Source organism: Melozone crissalis, unplaced genomic scaffold, assembly GCF_028551555.1.
Source record: "Melozone crissalis strain CALT ecotype California unplaced genomic scaffold, PUWL_Pcris_2 ptg000023l_1, whole genome shotgun sequence".
NCBI lineage: Eukaryota > Metazoa > Chordata > Aves > Passeriformes > Passerellidae > Melozone > Melozone crissalis.
In genome coordinates this window covers 13,389,340-13,406,643 of record NW_026535801.1, presented here as the reverse complement: position 1 = coordinate 13,406,643, position 17,304 = coordinate 13,389,340, and the positions used below count along the sequence as shown (strand labels likewise).

The following is a 17,304-nucleotide window of genomic DNA, read 5'->3' as shown; positions in this document are numbered from 1 at the left end:
AAGGAGCAATGTCTGATGTGCTCCTTGCTTGTGGGAAGATTTTATCTTATTATGATTTAGAAAACAAAGCATGAGGTGTTGTCTGATAATAATAATCATAACCTTGATAGTGTAAGGATGTGTCCATTTTTTCCTGCTACCGATATTACCGTGTTTTTGTTGGGCTGTGATTCTGCAGTGTTTCACATCTCTCTTCCTCTAGATTACTGTGTTTTGTACATATTAATGTATTTTAAGTTTTTATTTCATTTGTGGGTTTTTTTGTAAGCACGTTTTCCTATGAAAACAATCCTGAATTCATTGCGATGGACAAAGCAGAAGTGAAATTGCCGAAAAAGTCGGGAACGTAGAGCTGTCGGCACTCCACTGCTTTGAAACAGACGGGTAATTGGCACGGAGGGGCCGGTGAAGGCTGGCTCATACTCACGGCTGATGACACCGATAGCCGGCAGTGCAGATAACTGAGTGTGACTTAAAAAAACCCCGGCGTTTCACAGCACCACCTCAGTGGCGCTGGCTCGTCGATAGCGGTAACAATGTAGCAGCCGCAGAAGCCTTTCCCGCTCCGCACGGGGCTCGCCGCTCACCCGCCCGCTCCATTTGCTCGCTCCTGGGGGTGCGGATCGGGCTCTGGGCCGGAGTTCCCTGCTGGGCGCTGGGCGCTGCACCGGGGCCTGGGCGGCATCCCCGCATCCCCTGCCTTGCGGGCGGCTTTGTTACCGGCTGCCCGCCCCCGGCGCCGCCCAGGCCCGCGGGGCTGCGGCCTCGGCCCCGGCCCGGCCGCCCCCACCCACGGCCGTGCCCGATCGCGGGGAAGATGCCGGAGCGGAGGCGGGGGCTGGCGGAGGGGCGGGGGGCGCGGCCCCGCCGCTGAGACGGCGCGGGGGCGGAGGGCGGCGCGGGCGCCCCTGCGCGGGAGGCGCTGGCCCCGCCGTGGGCGCGGAGGGGCCGCCGCCGCCGGCGGGAGCCGCGTGCCGCAAGGACGGGGTGACTCCGGCCGCCGCCCGGCTCCGCAGCGGCAGCGGGAGCCGCCCTCGCCCGGAGCCCGCCGCGGGCGCGGAGCCGCAGTGCGCGCCTCGGCCAGGTGAGTGGGCGCCGGTGCCCGCGGGGGCCGGGCCGGGGACGCGGCGGGGCCGGCGCGGGGCTCTCCGCGGGCCGCGGCAGGTGCGGTACCCCCGGCGCGGCACCCCCGGGGCTCCGCTCCTCGCCCAGCGCCCGCCGCCGCGGCCCCGTCATGCGGGAGGCTCGGGCGCCGCGCTGCCGCGGAGCCCCGCAGGGTTCCGCTCGGCTTCATTTAAATCGGCTTTGGCCATTAAATTATAACTGGTTTCCTGCCCGGGGAAGGCGTTCAGCACTTCGTGTTCAGCTGCGTTTATTTCCTCTGGGCTGTCCCCCTTCGCCGTTTAGTGTATTTATTTATTTATGTATAAGGCTGTTCTTCAGATTCTCTCTAGCACTGTCCGTGGTGGGGAAGAAAGATCACCGCAGTTTTCAAGCGTGTTGTTTTCAAAACTGAGGGTCTTAATGTGTGTTTCTCTTGCTGTATGTACGGAATATAGAACAATGACATTATGTGTGTGGGAAAAATAGGTTTATATTCGTGTCCTCACTGTTCTGTGGATTGTTTGTTGATGTGGAGATCTTGTTCCTTTCTTAGTATGTTTTTGTTTTTTTCTCTTCAACCTTTTCAGAGCACATCAGTACAAACCAGGGTATTTGCGAAAAATAAAATTCTCTTTTGGCCTGTATGATGCCACAATAAAAGAGAGTGTGGTATATGTAGTCAGTAATAGAGTTACATAATTTATTATCGCTTATTTTGTTCCTGAATATATGTCAGGAACATGGAGAGAGTATTTATAACATTTTTTTATCTCCTTCCTTTTCTGGGGTGCTGTGTGACAGTCTTTGCACTGCACTACATTGTGCTAGAATATTTGCAAGAGATTTGGCCCTGAATTGCTCCCGTACCTGAAATACCATCATGGGCCTTACCTTGCTTCACTTTGTTGATATCCAGGGCTGCTTCCTGTATGCTCCAAAATTTCTTTTGTAGATTTTTTTTATGCCCTAACACTTTTTTATTATTTTCTTACTTTAAAAAAAAAAAGTAAGTCAAACTTCTATAAATATTTCAGTAGTAGTTATTTACAGTTCTAAGGGACAGAAGGAAATCTGTTTCATGGACGAATTTAAAAAACCTTCTTCCTATATTCAGGTGAGTTGTTTGCTCACGTCTTCAACTCCTTTGGAAAAAATGTCTTTATGAGATGATAATGTATGGTTGCAGCATCAGGCCATAAGGCATGATGTCATTATTAGCATATGAAAGCAACAATCCTAATGGTGCCTTTCAATCAACTCTGCTGTTCAGGCTCTAGATTTCCAGAAATGTGGTGGTTGCTTTTGTGTCAGCTGGAGCTACCACAGTGGATGTTAGATGTTAGTCTGCATGTGTGTATCTATCTTTCTGTCCTTACTTATAGCACCGTAAAATGGGCTCTGAGATTCCATGGAGCTCATATGGTTGACTGGAAACCACTTTTAAACTTGGTAGTAGTTTAACTTGACAGGATTGTAGTTGAAAAGCTCCCTTCTGTCCATCTGTTTTTATAAAAACAGCCTTCTGGTGATGCCAGAGCAAAGCCGTGGTTTGTTAGCACTATGGATTTAGTTTGGCTTGGAGCATTTGCCAGCCTCTGCAAGGACCCTCTCCCTTAAAGACTTGTTTGTTTTTGGAGTGAATTTAGCTAATGGTCATTTCTATTTGTTTTATGCTTCCAGTGTTTTTTCAAACCTGGTAGAATGCAGTGTTGCACCTTTAAGAAACTCTCTGATAGTACAGTGGCTGCCAGCCAGAAACAATATACTGTTTTGTCAGATTTCCTGAGAAGAAATTGAATGAATTTTGTGTTTTCCCCTTTATAAGATTAAGTAGTAATGCCTAATGGAAAAGAAATTAACTTTTTCCTTTATGTGCCAACATGCTTTAAACTGCAGCTAAAGCTTCAGTATGCTGCAAAATAAGGGGGATTTCTATGTATGAGGCTCAATCTGCAGATTAAATTCTTGAATAATTATGTGTGATTCCTGTTTCTTTTTCTTTTTTTAAAATCTAACTCAGCATTTTGTTTGTTCAAAAACTCATTCAGTCAGACAGTGGCAGAATGCTTAGGATATTGCATTTAAACCATGGCTCATGAAGCACCTGTCTGGGTAATGTTACTGAATCATTGAAAACGAGATATAAATAATGTGCTTAAAATTTAGTAGCATGTTCAAAATCCTTTCTTTAGACTGTCTCCAAAATACTGCTCTTTCATGGCATGGAGTGCTCGGAGTGGCTGAGCCTGATTTTTGATCCTGCTGTCATTATGCATGGCATGGTCATAACCTTTGTCTTCACACTGTCCCTTGCTGATCAGAGGGGGAGAGGCTGCAGTGTAGCTACCACCAGAAGGAAATGTATTAATATCATTGCCATGAGATGGAACAGAATTGACTGTTTCATGTAGAAGTTCTCTAACCTAATAGGTAGGGACACATACTCCTGCAACCTTGGGAGCGTGTGTTGAGCGCTTTGAAGCTACTTAGTGATATGTGAGGTGTTTCTTTAATCATGTCTTTTGGCATTTGAGAGTGACATACTGTTTTGATATTTGAGTTTAGTATCTGAGAAAAGCTCCTTGTAATTTCCATTGAAATTGAGCTAAACTGCATAGCTATACGGACAATTGCCCTGATGTGCCTCCACAGCAGCTTGTTTGTGGTCTGTTGGAATATCAGTGAGGAAAAGGCTGACAATTCCTGTATCTCTGGCAATAGGATAGCAAAGGGTGATACAGCTTTGTGTAGCATGGATGCATGTTCCAAGGACACGTCTTTGTGGGAGGTAGAATATGATGCTAAAATACTGTAGTACTTACAGAAGAGTTCAAGTAGCAGTTTTTGGTTTTATATTTTTACAGAAACGTAGACATCAGTGCTTGAAATGTCTTTTCTTAGAATTGGTTGCCTACTTGAAGAAAGTAGCATAGCAGCTGCATGTTGTCTTCTGAGTAGTTGTGTTAAATGACTGCAGTTGGATTATGAATTCTTGTTGGAAGTGAAGCCCTGACTGTTGGCTGGAGATGGTCACTCACATTACACGTGGATATGTGTCAGTCATTCCTTCCAGCACCTAGGAGTCCTGTTACTTGCTTTGATGATAAAGTTGGTGTTAGGTTTCCAAGTTCTGCTGACAGGATGAACACATTTAGCTTTTGAGGCAAATGGGTAGTCACAGCCTTCATTTCACTCCATGTTCCCTTGGAGAGCTGTTCTTTCTTCTCATGGTACCTGGTAGTGCTGGGGAGAAAATGACAAGTGACCCAGGCTAAGTCTGGTTTGGATGTAGCCGTTGGATTGTGCCACTATTTTGAGTTTTGTTATATTTGCACACTTTTGTGTTAGAACTGTATTTTCTTATGATTGGGGAGGACTAGAATGCTGATAGCAGTTGCTTAATGAACAATAATGCTTGTATTTCATAATTTGTTTCATAAATTTGTCATAAAGTAGGCAGTTTTGAAAAAATAGGCAATCATTATGTTTGAAAGAAAGAGATTTGAAAAAGGATCTTTTCTTTGAAGTGTATTTATCCATGTTTTTACATGGCACAGTTGTAGCTGTGTGTGTGAACAGTAATAATGGAAATGAATTTGAAATTGAAATGTGAGTCCATCATCATTTGGCCAAAAAACCCAACTAGTGCAGTCCAACCCAACCTAACATCTCAAATGGTGCATTATTTGTATTTTAGAACTAAGGAAATAGCCAAAAGTGGATGATTGATGGATCATCTGAATTGTTTGCTTTTGGAGGAGTCATTGTGACCTAATTAATCGTTTGGGGCTTTGGTCATGGTATTAGCACTGGAAATGAAAAGAATGCTCAAAATAAAGACTAGGCTGTTGAAATAAAATTAAAAATAACTATTGTCAAGCTGGTGTTTCTTGATGTTGCATCATGAGATCAGCAGACAAACTGGGGAGTTGTTCATACAGTGCTTTGGTTCAGATTTCTCGAAGCCTGTGCCTCCTTTCATTTGTGAAGCTGTATATACACACACATAATTTGATTTATGGACTTTCAGTCATAAAGACTTTAATAGCATTGTCAATATCCCTATATGCCTTGTATTGATCACCAGTGAAAGATATTAGGTAACAAAAATTAACATTTTGATGAGAAGCCCACCTAAATATTGCATGGAAGACAGTCAAATGTGTTTTAAGTGCTGTGGTGGCCAGGATCCATTGGCTAGGATCCACTTGAAAAATCAGATTAAAAGTTTTTGTGCTTGACAAATCCAATGTCATTAGTTTAAAAATTCCCTGAAGGCTAGTATTGTAATTAGATGATCCCAAAGCATACAGCAGTAAATTTCATTTTCTTCCAGGAATGACCAGCAGCATCTTTAAAAAAATAAAGCATTGACTGATCCTTGTCAGATAGAGTAGGCAGAGTAGAAAAGAAGAGTTTTCCAGGAATAAATGTGACAGCTGAAGCTGCAACACCTCATGGTGAGTAGAGTGGATCAGCCATAGCCTGGTGGGAAGCGGTGTGGTCTGTAAGGATGCTACTGAAAAAATGCTCAAAAGTGATAATTCACTTGGTGCCTCATATCAAGGGCATTAGATATTACATGCTGAGCAAAATAATGCTGAAATAATTACAAAACCAGCAACTCCCTTTGGATCCTGGTTGTCACAAAAATCCATCTTTGAGTGATTCCTTAACCTTGCTCTCACAAGAGCATGTGAGCTTCATAGTGCTAGGCTACACAGCATTCCAGCTTCAGAAGTACTTGTTCAACGGTATGTTTTCTTTATTTAAGAGACTTTTTAAAAAGGCCCCTCTGCTTGGTTGATCTTATTATTATCCTGTATGATTATTGATGTGCGTCTGCTTTGAGCTGGTAATTTGATAAAAGAGATTTCTCCTGCTAAAAATAAGTAGTACAGATTGTAAATGTATCATCTCTAAAATGTAGCCATAACTACATAAACCCATATTTTATGTTTCTTGCTTCATTGCTCTAATAAAAATGTCTACATTGTCTTCACCAACATAAATATTAGTCATGGAATTAATGTCCTAAGTATTTATATTGTACAGGAAAAAAGAAAAAGACAGTTGTTGTGCTGAGTCTTGCAGAACTTTCCCTGGGGAAGGTAAGGTAAGGCTGGGGCTGTGCCTGCTGAACCTGAGTGCTGTCACGGGCACTGTGGCACTGTTCAGGTGTCAGAAGCTCCCTGGGCTGCCTTGGGCTGGTGTCAGCAGCCCTAACAGAGCACTGCTAAGGGAAAGCCATGGGCTAGGGAATGTCCCAAAATGGATTAGACAGACAGGCCTGTTCTGTGAGTCATGAGCGTTTAGCGCATGCTCTCTCTCCTGCATGGCTTCAGCATCTGGCCTGTTCTCTTACAGGTACAGGTGTGGCCATAGAGATGCTGCTGCATGTGTCTGGATTAGAAAAAGCTCCCATTGAATGCTCTTCATCTAGAGAAAAACAAGAGGCCACTGTCACTCAGGAGAAAACAATACTTAAGGAAGTTTAGTGCATGTTGTTGTTTCATATCTGTGTGTCTGTATAAAAAAATAAATACATATACACACACATTGTTTCATATAACAGCCATCTTCATATGTTTTGAATAGTGCCATGTTGAACAATGCCCAGACTTTCCCAAAATGCTGTTAGGATCTTGTAAGTGTGTGTACTCAAGTGTCATAATTTGAGTAAATGTCACAGTTTTAGATTGCCTTACATGGTGTCTTTGTGTCAAATGTTCTCCTAATAATCTCTCTGTGTGTAGATATGGCATCACTTCTCTGTTTCATTTCCTAAAATGTGTTTAGACTTCCTTGTAATGAAATAACTTTCAGCAAAATACAACTTTGACCTAGCTCAACTTTATAAACAAGTCTTACTAATTTGAGTGTGTGCTATGAACTCGCTCTGAGCTTCGGTAATGTGTTTTATGTTGGGCTATTAGGTTGACAGACTGATATTTTTCATTATGAAGCTATAGGTTAGTGTAGAGAGCTAGCTGTATATTAAACAAAGACTTTGTTATCTGAAATATGGATTGATTAGCCACATGTGAAACATTCTGTGTTGACTTAATGTCTTAGCTGGTAATGTGTCATTTGGAAAAGAAAAAGCTGGATTGAAGGAGCAAAGGACTTAGCTTTCTACAGGATATGCTTCACAACTTGTGGCTGTAAGTCAGCTGCAATTATTTTGATCTTAATTTGCAACCCTAAGATAAATTGATAAATGTTTACTTGTGTAAGTAACCCCATAAAAAATCAACATTGGAATCACTCCTTGTAGGTACAGAGCAGGTTGTGAAGCCTCTCCCTGCTGCTGCAGTCTGGAGAGCAGCAGGGCCAGGACAATTAGAATCCAGGGAGTATCACAGCAGAGTCTGCTTGTGTGTCTTCCTGCTGCTGAGGATGCCTTGTCCTTTTCATCCTCCTCTAGCCAAAATACGTTTGGAATGTAAATCTCATTTGTTGCCTCTTGGGAAACCAGTAACAAAAATCTTCTACTTTCAGACTGACGACCCAAGGCCAGTGTGGATTGTCGAAGGCTAGAAGTTGTCTTTTAAGGGAAGAGAAATTAAGGGATAAAAAATGAGTCTTCTCAACTGAGTTCCATGCTTAATGATTTTATAAGGGAAAGTAGTCTTGTACACAATAGTATTGTTGTTGTTCTTACTGTTTCAGACTTGCTGAGGTTTACTGAAAAAGGAGATACTTCTCTTCCTGGTTCCAACTAATCTAGATGGATATAATGCTTAATTGAGCTACTGTGATTTACACTTCTTAGATGATGCCAAGTACAGCTTAAATTGTTAAATGGATTAACAGGATGTAATCTGCTTTGATTGATGTATCTGATCAGTTTCCCCTCATTCTGTGTAATGTAGTAAGCAACTACTTGAAAAATTTGGTAAAATGTAGTTTGCTGCAGAAAACCAGCAGAAGTATTGCATGCTACATTCACATTTCCTGTATATGGGGAGAAGGTTTTCTCCTATGAATATTCTACTTTCTAACTCACTGGGTATCTGTGTTACTTCCTGTGCTCTCTGATCTTTGTAAAAGGTTAGATAGATTTGAGTGAAGACATTTTATCTCACTAAAATGTAAATAGATATAATAATATTTTTGTAAGTCTTTACTTAAAAGTTCAGTTCTTCTTCTTGTTACTCACCTGAAAATAAAAACAGTCCATGTGTGATCTCTTAGAGCATGAATGTGAATGTTCCAAGATGTAATTAGGTGCTCTAGCCATATTTTCATCTGCAAGTGGTATTTCACTTATCTATAGTTTGTAATAAGAAGCATGGCTAGAAATCTGAGGTGAATAGAATATAATCTATTTTATGTTCAGCAGGAACTGAATTTTAAATTCTCAACCGATTGAAGTTTTTATCCATTATTTGCACATGGAGAAGTCCCAAGGAATAAAGAGCTAGAAGTGTTTATAGCCCGGTTCCTCCTGGATTGCACAGGAAATTTTTTTGTATAGGTTTTACAGTGGAAAGATTGAGTTGGACTGTGAACTGTCCCATGGGTGTGTGGATCTGGTACAATGCAGTTAGCAAAGTCCAGGATTAATGCTCAAAGAACTGGGGATAAAATGCCCTTGGTTGTAAGGATTCAGCTGTGGAACAGTCTGCCAGGTCAGATCATTGAAATCTGAACTGCTGCAAATGCTTCCAGATTTTGAGTTTTGAGGAAGCCCTTTCATGACAAGTGATGTCTCAATGTGAAAAGCTTCCTCTTGCTGCCCCTATCATAGAATGTTAAGGGGTTGGAATGGGATTTAAAGACCATCTACTCCCAACCCCCAAATGTATCTCACTTTTAAAAAAGCATGTAGTAAAATAAACAGTGCTTTTGTTCCTTAAATGTGCCAACCTCCATTAAACCTGTTTAGGAGCCCACTATTGCTTTTGATTTAAAATACTGTAATATTGGTCTTGGGGGTGACATAAGACCCAAAGCCAGCATCCATCTTCCTGCCTGTTGAAACTTAGAATAGGAATGTGATGGATCCCCACAAAATCAAGCTTCATAAGTATTACACCTTCCCTGAAATAGTGTTCTAGAAAGTGTTATGCCTGGCTTACCCTTCGATTTTGAGTGATAGTTCAACCATTATGGAACTGATTATTTTCAATTCAGCTTCCTTACTGTAAGAGTCCAAGTGATTTTATGTAATATTGCATAGTGAGATTCTTTTCCTCCTAATTATAGTTGGTGTGTGTTTAAGGTGGTATTTTAATTGGAAAACCACAGAACGCTAATCAATTTAACCACAGAACGGGAACAATTAGTGGTTTAAGACTATGTGTTCTGAAATGTCATGTATCCATTATCTTAAATTATTCTTTTGATTACTTTCTTTGAAGTTTTCCTATCTTATCATCTTATATGTCCCAAAGTGCTTTCTCTTCTGATTTCCTTCCTTTGCCTCTCTCTCTGTTTTGTCTTCAGGCATCTCTGCAATTATCTTGTCATTCTCATCCCTCCTCAGACCTCCAGTAATTTTGGATTTCTGCAGTTCTCTGCATACACATTCATACTCATGGCTTTTTTCATCCTTTTCTTGTCCTGTTTGGTTTAGTAAGGATGGGAGCCTGGTGAGTGGCATTTTGATTACCCTTGCATTGGGTAACAGAAAGAAAAGTTTATTAGAAAAAAATATTTGAGTTGTTGGGGTCACGTCTGAGGACAGCCATGGGACTGTCAAAGTGTGAAATAAAATAAGGGTTATATTCATAAAGCAGGGGATGTGATTAGAATTTAGCTCCATCTCCCTTTTTCCTGGTCTGTAGCAGATGCCTTGGGTCACCTTTTTCATCAGCTGCTGAACTCTGCTGGTGCGGTGACATTTTTTAAAGATACTGCATCTGAGAGACTGAAAGTCCTTGATGTCAGATTTTCTCCTGTTTGTCAGGAAGGGGTGGCACATGGGAGCTTTTGCTTTCACCTCCAGCAGCTTCTGTGCATTAGCAATGAGGAGGAACATTCACTTGAGATTTTTTTACCTATCTTCCTTGAGGGAAGAGTGGGATGCTGCTTTCCAAAACAAGCAAATGGAGCAAGGACTGATCAGGATCTATCTGCAAACTCATTTGCTTCAGCTATGCTTATGGCTTTTTTTAGCAGTTGGAGTGAGTTTTACTGGTTTTTTATAGAACTTAGCCATAAAAGATTAAGGTTAGTACCAGGACTTTTTTTAGTCTCTTCAAAAAATTAAAAATACAGTGGTATGCCCACACATAGAATACTAATTTTAGATAAGATTTTTTTTAGCAAAATCATGAAATTGTTAGAGCCATTTCTGAGCTGAGAACACATTTGTAAATTTTTAAAAATGTTTTCTGCATATGGTAATTTTAAGCATAGGTCTAGAATGGTCCACGATGCTTTATTAGGTTCTGATAAGTAATTTTATCAGAAGCCAGGAGTGTGAGTAATAAGCAAATGTAAGTGATTTATATGTACTTTAGGCAGACATAAGTGTTGCAGCAATAGAAGCACCACTAACGTGAAGCAACTGAGGTACCTGAATAATGAAAATCTTTATTGGTTTCTTTTAGGACAGTGATACTTTTAATTGCATGGTCCCTTTGAACTTTTTGACACAAACCAATGTGTTTGAAATAATTCTTCTGGCACTTAAGATGTCCAGAAACCTTTTGTATTCCCTTTTGCTTTGTTATCTTTGAGTATGATGATTTGCATCAACACTTACAAACTCTGCACAGTCTAACTTCACTGTCATAACTGATCTCACTGAAATCTGTTCGTGTCTCAAATTCTGCATTTTGGTGCTTTTGGCTTTCCTATCTAATATTCTTGTTGGAATCAGCTGCTCACAGCAAAGAATTGAAAAAGCAGCTGTACAAAGATTCCCAGTCATTAACTTGTATCAGTGTTCTGTGTTCCTCTAGTGTGCCTGAGCTCATATGTTGCACTTGGACTGTGGTTGTCTCATTTGAGGCACAGAATTATAGGCTGTGCTTTTGACTTGCTGTTGTACTTGATAGGAATTTAGCATTGGGTAATACTTAAAGAGCAGCAACAGAGTTGCAAAATAACGTTCTGGGTATATAATTCATACCAAGAAGAGCAGTTAGTAAATTTAGAATAGAGTTTCTTTTGGGAGTCGGTGGAGGCAAACAGGCAGTTTCAAAGGAGATGAACCACTTCTGCAAAATCTCAGTTTCATCGCAGACACTTGGTAGAGCCTGGTGCTTAACACTGGGTTGCTCTGCATTTCTACTTGGTTGCTAATCAACAGCTTTGCACTGGGAGGTGGAAAAGTAGAAGGAATAGAAAGAAGGGAATTTTGAAAAGGCAGTTTAACAAAATGGATCGGCTCATGAAGATTAAAGCGTGTCTCACTTATCGAGCAGGGGAGCAATTTAAGCAAGATTAATTTGCTGCCAGCCTTAACAAATCCATACATTTTCATGTGTTTCCATTCAAAGCCTGGGATGTAAGATGATGTATTGTTTAACTACTTAGGAAATGGAAGCTGCAATTATTTTGACCAGTGGATGGAAGGTTTGTCAGCTTTTCACGTTCAAAAGGAGCCTCTCAGATAAGTATCTTGAAAGTCTTTAAGTCAGAACATTGAAGGCAATATATGTAATATTTTATAATTATTGTATTTCCAGTTGCATGACTGTTACCTTGTTCTTCTCTGTGCTGTTGTTGTGAGGATAATTAATTAGCCTGATGTTTTGAAAAATTCCAAGGAAGATGATTAACAGCTCACATGTAGCAGACACCTGTGATGTTTTTTCTTTTTGCATGCAGTAGCCCCTAATCTCCCTAGGGCTACAGGAATGTATTAAACTTTTCATAATGGCTATGTTCAAAGCCAGTCCTTACTACAGGATGGAGAAAGGACTTGGGGGAAAAAAGAGGCAGAATTTGACTGGAAATAGTGTAACTGTTGGTTCCCCAAGGTTACCTTTAAAAACAAACCCAAATTGTTTGCTGTTGTGATGAGAACCTTTTAGTCTGTCTATGCTTTGCTTTCAGCGTGGAGGTGAAATTATACTTGACTTGATTGAAATACTGTTTTATGTCAATGCATCCCTGCAGTAATTCTGTGTAAGGGAAGACTTCTCCTCCTAGAGGAAAGCTTCGGATAACTTAATCACATTTCAGCCTCCTGACAAGTTGCAGGTGGTGCTCTGGCTGCTCTTCCAGAGAACAGTGACTCATCATGACCTACAGCACAGTTAAGGTACAGGTTAACTCACATTGTGCTGAGTTCTAGATGAACTAACACATACACTTGAGGTTTTTTCCAGAAAGTTTTCTAATCAGTTAAATGCACTCAGTTGTGATTCAGTAAATGTTGTTCTTTTTTGACCAAAATGCCGAGCTCATTAAAATGCCTCTGGATTCTTTAGGAGAGGCTTTTAAAATACTTTATATCATTTACTATAATTATTTTATGAGGTGTTTCAGAATAAGGAAAATTGTGAGATAGAACTTGGAGTGGAGGGAGAGGAGAAGAGAGACTGAGAGCAAAAAAATTAGTACCTACTGTGCTTGAAAGGAAAGATAAGTAGGGATAATTTTGCAGTTTTGCATGTTACTAAGGACTGTTCACTTTACAGTGCTTTTGTGAAATGCAAAAATTTGCTGTACATGTGGGTGATTTTTTTTTTGTATTGCAAGTTATCTTCTCTGAAAAACTCTTGCTTTGTTTCTTCTTATAAACAGTTGGTCACAGGATGCTTCTAGTAATTTGCTGGGAAAGTTTGTGTTGCTGGCTATGATTGAACAAGGCAAATTTGGACCTTAATACCTAATTGGTCTCCAAGGCATTTAGCCTTAGTAGGGGTAAGGAAAAAGATTGTTGGAATTAATCTAGAATGTGGTTGTAATGCATGTTTTTATGTTGCTTCTGTAGTGTGCACAGTATAAACCATATCTGTTTTTAAAAGTTCATTTCTTATTTTAACTTCTCAGAATTATCTGCTGCAGACCCCAAGTTAAAATGATATTGTTGGCTCCAAGTCAGGATGATTATGGTTATCTTTTTTTCAGGGAACACTTTAAGTAGTATCAGACACATGTTTGTATTTAATATATATGTAGCATTTTTGTTAATAGTAGTTTTCAGAACAAGAAATTGTATGAGGGAATTTATGTAAGTTATAAAATATATTTCTGTTATAACTGATATTTAGACATGTGAGAGGAACTGAAAAGCAAAAATTAAATTTTATGTCAGACACTGAGATGGTATTGCAGGGCTAATTTTGCACTCTCTCAAACTTCCTCATTTTCATATGGACCTTACAGGCAAAGACTTAGTACAGGACTGGAATTCTGCATAATATAATTTATTAGAAAGTTGTTTATCACCCTGCAAAAGGTGCCTACTTCTGTGGTAGAAATGTGGGACTGAAAGTTTGGGTGTTATGGCAAACTCAGCTCAGAAGGAAAGAAGGTACTGTCCTTGTCTTGAAAAAAGTTGCCAAAGAATTGTTGGCCAAAATGGAACACTAAGCAATAAATCTGTGTTTTATAATGGAGTGTATTTAAGACCTGAACTGTTTTGAAGGTGAAATCCCAATTCATTGAAGCATATTTGTCGGTCCAGTTTGGCAGAATGCTGAACTGCCTACTTAATTTCCATAGATGCTTAATCAGATGCCTGGGGCAGAGCTGCAGTTGCAGATGTTGAGAAGTTTAAGTCAGGCTCCTTCCTCTTTTGAAAATCAGCTCTATTTTTACAAAACAGAATCCCTAGATTATTTTTTAAAAGCAGGTTCTTGTGAGGATTCTTCCCCCTAGAGAAAAGGTTTTAAACAACAGCAAGAAAAAGACAGAATTTCTTTTTGAAATGGAAAAATATGAGTGTGGATGAAATGAATGCTTGAGCTTCCCATCTTTGAAATTACTTTTGAAAACAAGCATGGAGAAGTTTAAGGGTATTATTGCTCAGAATATTCTTCTGTTATTTTCTTGTTGGTTGCTGTAGATGCCTGTGTATTAAAATGCTAATTTTTTTTCCAAGTTAGCCTTTATTTATGATGCACAGTTTTTGACTGACTCATGCCTTGTGTGATAGGCCTTACATGAAATGCAACTGGATGTTCTTTTCGTGACTTTTATAGTGCTTGGGGTTTAATAGGATTACTGGGGCTTTAGCCTGAGGTCCTGCAAGTCAGTAAGTCAGTGTCAGCTTGGTGCCAGGCAGGTACAATTCTGACCACAGAGGCATTAGAGTGAGCACTTGTGTGCTTAGAAACAGCAGCAAAGTGTGGTCAGTAATGCTCAGAGCCTGGCTCTTCTTAGGGATGATATCCTCCAACAGTCTGTGTACCAGAGAAAAGCAAAATAATCCTTTATTCCACTCCCTGCTCCCTAGCCAAAACACAAGCTGAAATGCAAACCAGATTGAACAGTCTAATTGGATGAAATAATCTGTTCCTACACTAGATCTGAACATCACCAGACAAGTGAATCCCTGTTGATTTATATGTTTGTTTAAAGTGTTCTGCAGGTCGTCTGGGAACTTTTGTCTAAGAAACATGGTTTGGGTGTTAAAAGGAACCACCTTCTCCCTGTAATTCACAAGAACAAGTGAAGAAACAAGTTTGTAGATCAAAAGATGGAGACTCCAGGAAGAAGTGCTGTTCACTTCACAACCTTTACAGAAGTTCTTCCAGAGATAAACTGAATCCTTCTCTTTATGAACACATCATGTGACAGGGATTCGCCCTCTGTCTTTCCCAGTAAACAGTTCCAAGGTTCAGCTGCAGTTTCTGCTAGGAAATTGCAGAGTGTTTCAAGGTTGAATTGATGCAGCTTTAATTGTTAGCTGCTGGATCCTATTGCATTACTATCAGCAAGTTTGAAAATGCCTTGCTACCAGATCTGCTTCTCAGGGAGTAAGTGCTTATTTCTGGTAATCAAATGACCCATCAGTCTTCTCTTCATTTAGCTGACATGGACAGGGCTCCCTGAGAGTTCAAAAATGGAAAAAGTAGCTAGGAGAGGAAAATAAATGGTGTATAATGATTAGAAGCATAGGATGTGAAGCAAGTAAGATGATATTTATGAAACATGTCCCACTGCAGAGACAGAAACATTGAGAAAATCAAGAAGACCTTCAGGTCCTTTCCCAAGCCCTTGAAGTCGTCCACGTGAAATGGTGCCTGGCGTGGATGGTGGTGCTGCCAGTGTGGATCTTAGCCAAGCACTGCATTGCAATTTTCCATGATTGCCTTTGAAGCAAAGACCATAAAACAGGAAGGTGTTATTGCAAACTTATAGCTTGGCTGAGACACTGGGAATGATGCTGCTTGGAATTAGTCTTAGGATTTAATCCACATGTTTTGTTAAGAAAAACAGAAGAATTGTACAGTGTATAAAAATGTTTAAATACTTTTTTCCATCCACCAGTACTGACTTCCCATATACATCTGTATCCAGTGTTGATTTAAGCTCTAATTTTGGGGCCACTTCTGTGCAAATTTCCATTACGTGCATTATGGATGCACAAAGTCTGCTTGCACAAAAAGAACTGTAGTGTGTTGTAATCCTCTAAATTTAAGGATTTGTAAGGTAGCAGAGGAAGGACTAAGAATAGCTCTAGATAAATAGTGATTGAAGGTTGCTACTACCAGAACCATTCATCCAGCCTGCAGCCCACTCTCTGTGTGCTCTGCAGCTGTGCCAGAAAATATGCTGTATGAACAATTCGGACAGTTGTGGCCTATTCCCTGGTTTTGGCTCAGCTTCAGAGTGAATCAGGAGGTGTGCACATGCTTTCTGGCAAAATACCCTTTTCAGAAGTGCTGGGGGAAGGCATGTAACCCAGCAATTATGTCTGGACAGACTTTGCTGCACACATGCCAGTTCAAGGCACAGAGAGGAAACCCAGGATTTGGTCTTCACGGGTGCTGGAAGAATCTCAGGTGTCTTGCATGGTCAGGAAGAAGAGTGGGTGTACTGCATTCTCCTCCTAGGTGCAGATCAAAACTTTATCTGGCCTTGCTAGATGAGGTAATACTGAATCTCACCTCTCCAGGAGCTGTGTATTTGATGGGTGCTGCCTGTATTGTGTAGAGAGGCAGAACAATTGAATTGAATTCTGTCCTCAGGGCCCAGTTCTGTGGCAGTTGCTACATCCTTCAGGATCAGGACCTCCGAATGAACTTTGTACAGTTTTCAGGTGTCATTTGTCTTTCCACCAGATCTTAAAATTTACTGCATTCCTCTTGTCTTTCTATCTACCAGCTTTCCTTTAGTGTCCTTTTAGCTTTTTCCAGTAATTACTAGCTCTGATCCCCCTGCTGTAGCACTTTTTTTATTTGAAAAATATGCAGCTTGGTTGATGATACCTGGAAGCAAGCCAGTAAAGGCTAAAGAATGAGTGGAAACAAAGTCTGCCCACGTTTCCTCATTTGGAAATGAAATACCTGACGAGAATTTCATTGATTCGAGTTTTTCTTTGTTTTTTCTTTGAATAAAAGCTGGATTTTGACTGTAAGTGTAAGGTTATATTGGTGAGGATGTCCATATAACACAGACTTCTCCAATAGCTGTTTTTCCTTGGCCTGTGGAGTTAAGGGCACACCATTTGATGCTGTTACCCTGTGGAATCATGGAATCATTTACGTTGGGAAATAACTTTACAATTCTGAAGTCCAACCATTAACTCAGCATTGCCAAGCCCACAGCTGAACTGGGTCCCACTGTGTACCATCTTCTTAGCACCTTCAGGGATGGTGACTCAACCATTTCCCTGAGCAGAGGGTTTCAGTGTTTGACAAATATTTTGGTGAAGAAATTTTTCCAAATATCCAATCTAAACCTCCCCTGGGGCACCTTGGGGGCATTTCCTCTTGCCTATTCCTTGTTACTTGGGAGAAGAGACTGACACCTACCTGACTACAGCCTCCTTTCAGGTACTTGTAAAGAGCAGTAAGGTCTCCCTGAGCCTCCTTTTCTCCAGGATAAACTCCCTCAGACACTCCTTATCAGATCTGTGCTCTTCACCAGCTCCAGTGACCTTCTCTGGACCTGCTCCAGCCTCTCAGTGCCTTCTGTAGTGAGAAGCCTGGAACTGAGCAAAGGATTTGAGCCTCACCTATGCTAAGTGTTTAAATAAATTCATGCTGCCTTCGCTCATGTTGGGTGTCTTGTCTTCATCTGTGTCATCCTCAGAAAACAAAACAACATGTTGCAGATCATTGAAAG

At 40.7% G+C, this 17,304-nt stretch overlaps 1 protein-coding gene across 1 annotated transcript in view; it reads left to right on the top strand.

The window, feature by feature from the left end:
* Positions 1-1,003: 1,003 nt before the first annotated feature.
* Positions 1,004-17,304, top strand: part of HECW2 (HECT, C2 and WW domain containing E3 ubiquitin protein ligase 2) — a 143,413-nt gene continuing 127,112 nt past the window's right edge. The window contains exon 1 of the mRNA XM_054277876.1: positions 1,004-1,084. The gene's annotated coding sequence lies outside the window, so the exon portion shown is untranslated. The remainder of the gene's footprint in view (positions 1,085-17,304) is intronic.